The following is an 8,016-nucleotide window of genomic DNA, read 5'->3' on the forward strand; positions in this document are numbered from 1 at the left end:
ATTGATCAAACCTGCCTTATATCTTTTTTTGTTTAAATCATGACTGGCTAGGTATGGAACACAAGTATGGTCTTTGAGAACATCAGGCAAGTGTTCTACCACTGAACAAGAACTCCATCGTGTTCCATCTCCTCTATGTCCAGTATTGTCAATGTAGTGCTACCTCCACTCCTAAGAAAAAACAGGTTTCAAAGTCTGAGAACCTGAGTTTGATATAGTAGACTCATTTTGTGTAAGGAAAGAACTGACTCTCCTGAGTTGTCCTCTGAACTGCACACATAGACATGCACACACACACACACACACACACACATACACACACTTAATTTAAAAAGTTGTTATCTTATATGATCTTTTCTTTCTTTCATCATAAGCTTTTTGATGACTTTGTTTTGGACCTCTTTATTGGGTTATTTTTCAATTTACAAAGTCCTTGCTGTATAAAGAGATGTTACATCTTTTGTATGATCCTCTTTGAATTCTGTTGAAAGGACCAACATTTTTCCTTTGTTTGTATGATGGAAGGACTCACAGTCACCCATGATACATAGAACAAATGGTTAATTTTAGCAGACAACTGCTGGTGGAAACAGATCCTCAGTGACAGTTACAGATGTCCAGGTGATTCTAGCCTACTGAATCCTGTGTTAAGGATCTAGACCAGTGGTTCTTAATCTTCCTAATGCCATACTCCTGGCCCCTCTACAAGCATTTGTGACATCTCTCATATTTACATGGAACCTTGGTATGTGATGACATAGCTTATTCCCCAAAATAGTTTATGGCATCTTTAGATAAATGAAATTGAGATTGTGTGTGGAGAAGTTCCTTGCCTTCTGTGCCCTCCAGATCTGTTGCTTTGAGTTTCTTGCCTGATGTCCCAGGAGTTCTGATATTATCAACTAGTGTGGACCATTTTTTAATCAGGAAATGCTATGAAAACCTGCAATGAGGAAGACTTCTGAGGTGCTCTGTCTTGCTCAGAAATGCACAGGTATGACAGTGTTCACGTTTATTATGCTCTCTGTGAGGAATTACTGTGACCTTAGAGGTGTGTCCAGCCTGTGTTCTGAAGATCACTTACATCTAGGAATAGCTGTGAATGTGATCCATTATAAAATTGTGCACTTAAAACACCCCATACCCTCACAAATTCATACACACACTGAAGCATGCAAGCACACTCACATACACACAAACACACACACACACACACACACACACACACACACAAAATTAAAACTTTATAAAGGAATTCAGAGGAATTTAACTAATTAAAGAAATACATTCTGAAAACTTTCTGATATGAAAATTTCATCCAAATGCTTAACAAACTGGAAACCCTGAATAGGGAAAAATGAAAATAATACCTTCATATATGGGCCAATAGAGTCCAAAAAGAAAGGAGAAAAATCTTGAATGTCATTTAGTAAAATGACATGACGTATACAAAAGATCAGAGTTCTTAAAATGGATGATATTGACTTTGAATACTGCAATTAGTTTTTTAGGTTTTCACTTAGTTGTAGTGAGTAAAAAAATGAAATTAAAAATTTGAAATGAAAGTAAAAATTTGAAATGAAAGTAAAAATTTGAAATCCACAAATGACACTGTCCAAAGGGGTCATGCATGGCTTTAGAGGTGTGACACTGTGTCTTCAATAGAAATTTAACTCTATCCTTTCACTTTCTAATTCTTACATTTTAAAAGTGATTCATTTGTATTTGTTTCATGTGCATTTGTGTTGTGCTTACATGTAAGTCTGTGTGAAAGCATTGGGTCACCCAGAAATAGAGTTGCAGCCAGTTGTGAGCTGCCCTGTGTTAGGAATTTCAAGAGCAGCCAGTGCTCTTAACTACTGCCCATCTCTCTAGCCCCCGGATTCTTTGATGTATATACAGTTTCTAGCCATGCTCCTTTGCTGATGCCCCAGAGTCCATGTAATCTCTATCTTCATTTCTTTACTTTTTACCATCCATTTCCATATTTTCCCTTCATTTCAGTTTATCTAGATTTATAACATTGGACCTTTAAAATATTTTGAGTTTACATTGTTCATTTCCTAAATTACTTTCTTAAATTTTGTTTAAAGAAAGTCTCTCATGTGGTTAAGGTTTGTCTTGAGCTCTATGCAAAGCTGAAGATGACTTTGAACACCTGATTCCCTTCCTCTCGTTAAGGGCTGAGTTTGTAGGTATACACTACCAACTCTGGGATTGCAGGTGATGTATAACACCAACCCTGGATTACACAACCCTTTGGTTTTGAACTGAGGACCATTCATGCATACTGAGCAAGCACTCTACTGAGGTGCATCCAAACTCCTCAGTTTTTATTTTACTTATTATTAATATTCCTTTCTTTCCATTTGATTACTTACTCATTTAAATTCCTTGATATTTTCATTGTGTTCAAACATTGTACATGGCTGTTACTAAGGGACATTTGCATGTAAGCATGTAGTACATATTCTCTTCCATTGTGGCATACACTCTCCTTTATTGCCTCTTCACTAATTTTTTAAGTGTCTTAAATATTGACTTTTAAAAAATTATGTTCAGTGGTGTTTTTCCTGCCTGTATGTCTGTGCACTACACACGTGCAGTGTCTGCAGAGATCTGAAAAGGATGACTGGGTTTGGTTATACATACGGCTGTGAGCTGCCATTTCAATTTGGGAATTCAAACCCTGATTGTCTGGAAGAACAACAAGTACACTTAATTACTGAGCCATCTCTCCCAGATTTTTTAAAAAAAGTATTTACAAGTAACTTTTACAGTTATACACACACACACACACACACACACACACACACACACACATACACACAGGCACAAAGTATTTATCTTTGATTTGAGCCTAACCTTTAATGGCTGAGCCATCTCTCTAGCCTTTGACCCAAAATCTGTCCTCCCTATAAATGTGCAAGGATAATGATGGAGCAGAGATTGAGAAGATGGCCAATCAATGACTGCCCAACTTGAGATACATCTAATGGGAGAGAACCAACCCCTGACATTATTAATACTGTTATGCTTGCAGACAGAAGCTTAGAGTAATTGTCTCCTGAGAGGCTTTATCCAGCAGGTATTGAAAATAGATCTAGAGATCCATAGCCAAATATCAGGCAGAGTGTGGTTTATCTTGTGGAAGAGTGAAAGGTAGGATTGAGTTGGTGTGTCCAAGGGCAACAAAAACGACCAATAGATTCAAGTGACCTGGGCCCATGATGACTCACAGAGACTGCACTACCAACCAAAGAACATCTATGGACTGGACCTAGCTTCCACCCACCCCACATTTGTAATAGATATGTAGCTTGATCTCTGTGTGGGTCTCTCAATAATTGGAGTGGGAACTGTCTCTGACTATGTTGCTGTCCACTGGATCCCCATCCCCTAGCTGCACTGTCTTGGAAGGCCTCAGTGGGAAAGAATAGATTTAGTCCTGTTGTGACTTGATGTCTCAGGTCAGAGTGGTACCCAAAGGGGGAGCTTCCCTTTCTCTTGGGTGGAAGGACTTGGTAATGCAGGGAGGCATTTGTGAGGGTGGGACTTGGGAAGGAAATTGGGGAAGGGGGGACTGTGCATGGTACATAACATAAATAAATAAATAAATAAGGAAAAATATATAAACCAAGGAAAAATATTTATTTTATCATTTGTGTGTATGTGTGTGTGTGTGTGTGTGTGAAGGGTGGGTGTTTCACCACTTGAATGTGGGTGCATATAAAGACTAGAAGGCAGCATCAAATCCTCTGGAACTGCCCTTAAAAATGGTTGTATGGAGCCACAGATCGATATTGAGTCCTGAATCCCAATACTCTGCAAGAACAGCAAGTGCTCTAAACTTCTGAGCCTTTCTTCTGGCCATTTAAAATAAAGAAAGAAAATTAATTAGCATTGGAATAATGTTTTTCCTGATGACATTTTATACACATATGCCATGATACTTCCTTTTGTCCACTATCCTCCCAACAGTGTCCTCCCTGCCACATGTTCCTTTTTTTTTTTTTTTTTTTTTTAATCACGGCATCTAAATGTTCCTTTTATTCCTTTTATTTAAAGGGTTTTGGTTTTGTTTTGTTTGGTTTGGTTTGGTTTGGTTTTACGAGACAGGGTTTCTCTGTATAGCCCTGGCTGTCCTGGAACTCACTTTGTAGACCAGACTGGCCTCGAACTCAGAAATCTGCCTGCCTCTGCCTCCTGAGTGCTGGGATTAAAGGCGTGAGCCACCACGCCTGGCTTATTTAAAGTTTTTTTTTTCTCCTCATATAACATACTGTGACTATGGTTTCCCCACTTTTTACTCCCCCTTAGTCTCTCCCAACTACCCTTCCTTCCTAGATAGACTCTGTCTTCCATTAGAAAAACAAAACAGGGGGAGGGGGAGGAACTAGGGGGTTTTCAGAAGGGAAACCTGGAAAGGTGATAACTTTTGAAATGTAAATAAAGAAAATATCTAATCAAAAAAGAGAAGAAAAACAAAACAGGCTTCTAAGGGATAATAAGACCAAATAGAATATAACAAGTAAGACCAAATAGAATATAACAAGATTAAGATAAAAGAAAAACCTATCATATCAGAGTTGGGCAAAATAAACAAGGAGAAGAAAAAGAATCCAAGAGAAGGCACAAGAATCAGAGACACATTCATTCCCATACTCAAGAATCCCTTATAAATACTAAACTGGAAGCCGTAATATATTCGCAGAAGACCTGGTCCAAACCTGTGTGAGCCCTGTGCTTGCTGCTTCAGTCTCTGTGTATTCATATGATCTTTGCACCTGTTGATTAATAGGGCTTTGTTTCCTTAGTGTTGTTCTTCAACCACTGCTGGCTACTAAATTCTTTATGCCTCCACTTCCACAGGGTTCCCTGAGCCCTCAGAGGAGGGGTTTAATAAAGATAACTTATTTAGACCTGGGTGTTTCAAGGTCTTTTACTCACTGCATATTGCCTGGCTGGGAGTTTCTGTTTTTGTTCCCATCTGCTGCAGGAGGAATTTTCTCTGAGGATGGCTGAGCAAGGCAGTGATCTGTGAGTACAGAAAATTGTCATTCAGTCTTATTTTATTGCTACTTTTTCTTTTGGATTAGTATTATTTGGTTGTAGGCTGGGTCCCTGGGCTATTTAGCCTCAAGTAGCTGGCCACCCAAGCAGCATTGGGTATGTGTTCCTTCCTGTGGAGTGTGCCTTAAGTCAAATCAGATACTCCTATCAACTTAGTGACACCATTGCACTAGCCTATCTTATCTTGCAGGCAGGGCATTGGAGGATTTGTGGCTGACTTGGTGTTTACATTATTCTTTTGGTAGCATGCAGATTGACTTCCTGTACCAAAGACAGTCGAACAGAGAGAGAAGTTCTGTGTAGCCACTAGCTTGGCTTTTCCATGATCATTGAGTTGCATGGGTGTTTTCTGAAATGGGCCCTGATGTCAGTTTGTGAAGAGCAAGCTATAGTCCTTATAATAGCCTGGGTTATTTGGAATTTCCTTGGAACAGCTCTGGACAGTAACTCAATTATGTGTAACCTCATCCTGGAACAAGAAACTTCATTTGGTGACAAAGGATGTTCAAATGGGGTTTTGGTGATTTCCTTTAGATTAGTTTGTATATGTATATATTTTCAGAAGCTTCTACTGTAATAGGTGTCTATACTAACCCTCAAATGGCCCTTATGTTGCTGTCTCTCCCCTCCACTTCTCTATGTGATCTTCCCATTCCAGTCCCCCATCAATTAATAACTATCCATTCCATTTCTCTCTCCTAACTTGAACAATCAGTACTCCCCAGTCTCTTACATTTTACCAAATTTATGTGGTTCATCTGATTATAGCTCATTAATCATTGACTTAGCAGCTAATATCCACATACAATAGAATACATACCATATTTGTCATTTTGTCTGTTACCCCACTCAGAATGATGATCTTTATTCCTATCCATTTACTTGTTTCTTTCCTGATGACATATTTTTTAATATTTCCATCTGCTACTGGAATAAGCCTCCCAGATAACAACTTGGAAAGGAACTAACCTATAAATATAGCAGAATATCAGTTTTTTTTGCCTGTTATGGATGAGTCTAATCTATATCTCTGAGCAATCCTGTCTATAGTTGCTGGCCATGCTGGAAGTTTTGGCTATGAGCCCCCTCTCATAGGATGGGCCTCAAATTAAATCAAACATTGTTCACCAATCCAACAAGTTCTGTGTTACCATTGCCCCATCACATCTTGAGGGATGTCACTTTTTTAAATGGTTGAATAGCACTCCATTTTACAAGTGTACCACATTTCCTTTATCTACTCTTTTCTTGATTGACTGGGTTGTTTCCAGTTTTTGGTGATTATCAATAGAGCAACAATGAACTTTTTGGAGCAGGAGTCTCTGAGGTAGGATGAAGCATTCTCTGGGTATATGTCCAGCAGTGGTATAGCTTAATCACAAGGTATATACAGTTTTATCTTACTGAGAACTGCCACACTGATTTCTACAGTGACTGTACAAGTTTGCATTTGACCAGCAACAGATAAATGTTACCTTTACCCCACATCCTTGCCAGGATGAGCTGTCACTGCTTTTATTGATCTTAGCCATGCTATCAGCTGTAAGGTAAAATCATAAGTAGCTTTGATTTGTATTTCCCTGATGGCTAAGAATGTTTAACATTACTTTACATGTTTCTCAGTCATTTGAGATTCCTCTTTTGAAGAAATTGTATACATCTATATCCCAGTTTTTAATTGTTCCATTTGTTTTCTTGATATCTAGATATTTAGGTTCTTTATATGTTTTGAAGATTAGCTCTCTAATGGATGTGTAGTTAGTACAAATATTTTCCCATTTGTGAGATGCATCTTTGTTCAAATGATTATATCATTTGCTATACAGAAGTTTTTCAGATTCATGAGGTCCTATTTATTAATTTTTGATCTTAGTGCCTGTGATAACTGTGTTTTGTTCAGAAAAACTTTCCCTGTGTCAATGCATTCAAGGCTATTCCCCTCTTTTTATTCTATCAGTATAATTGTACCTGATTTTATGTTGAGGTCCTTCATAGGTATTAGGTTGAGTTTTGTACACAGTGATAAGTGTGTGATTATTTTCATTTCTCTATATTTAGGCATTAAGTTTGACCTATGCAATTTATTAAAGGTACTGCTTTTTACCAGTATGTATTTCTAGTTTGCTTGTCTGTCTGTTTTTTTTTTATATAATAAAACAAAACAAAACAAAACAATTAGGTGTCCATGGGTGTGTGGATCAATATCTTGGACTTCTATTTAATTCCATTAGTCAATTTGTCTGTTTTGTACCAGTATCATGCAGTGTTTAATACTAAAAGAGCTAAATGTCAAGGATGGTTTGTGTAGCTCTAGTCTCAGAGGATGATCTAGAACATAGAACTCTGCAGATGCCTTGGACCCTGCTTGGGCTTCAGCAGTATAAGGACCATGGAACCACTAGTCAACATCATGACTCTCAGACACATGGCATCAGAGGGATACACAATGTGATCAAATATCCTGCAACAGTCAAGTAGGATTACATGTATGGCATAGATTTGATTTTGAGATTTGAGATTTCGCAGGCCTGAGAGAAGAAATCAAGACTTATTTATGAAAGCAAATTCAAATTCCTTTCCAACACCCCTTCATGATAAAAGTCTTAGAAAGATCAGGAATTCAAGGCCCATACTTAAACAAAATAAAAGCAGTATACAGCAAACCAGTAGCCAACATCAAAGTAAATGGAGGCAATCCCACTAAAATCAGGAACTAGACAAGGCTCCCACTTTCTCCCTACCTATATTCAATATTGTACAAGAAGTCCTAGCCAGAACAATCTGACAACAACAGAAGATCAAGGGGATGCAAATTGGAAAGGAAGAAGTCAAAATATCACTATTTGCAGATATGATAGTTTATATAAGTGACCATAAAAATTCCACCAGAGAACTCCTAAACATTATAAACAGCTTCAGTGCAGTAGCTGGATATAAAATTAA

The sequence above is a fragment of the Mus pahari genome, unplaced genomic scaffold (genome assembly GCF_900095145.1).
Source record: "Mus pahari unplaced genomic scaffold, PAHARI_EIJ_v1.1 scaffold_6429_1, whole genome shotgun sequence".
NCBI classification, from domain to species: domain Eukaryota; kingdom Metazoa; phylum Chordata; class Mammalia; order Rodentia; family Muridae; genus Mus; species Mus pahari.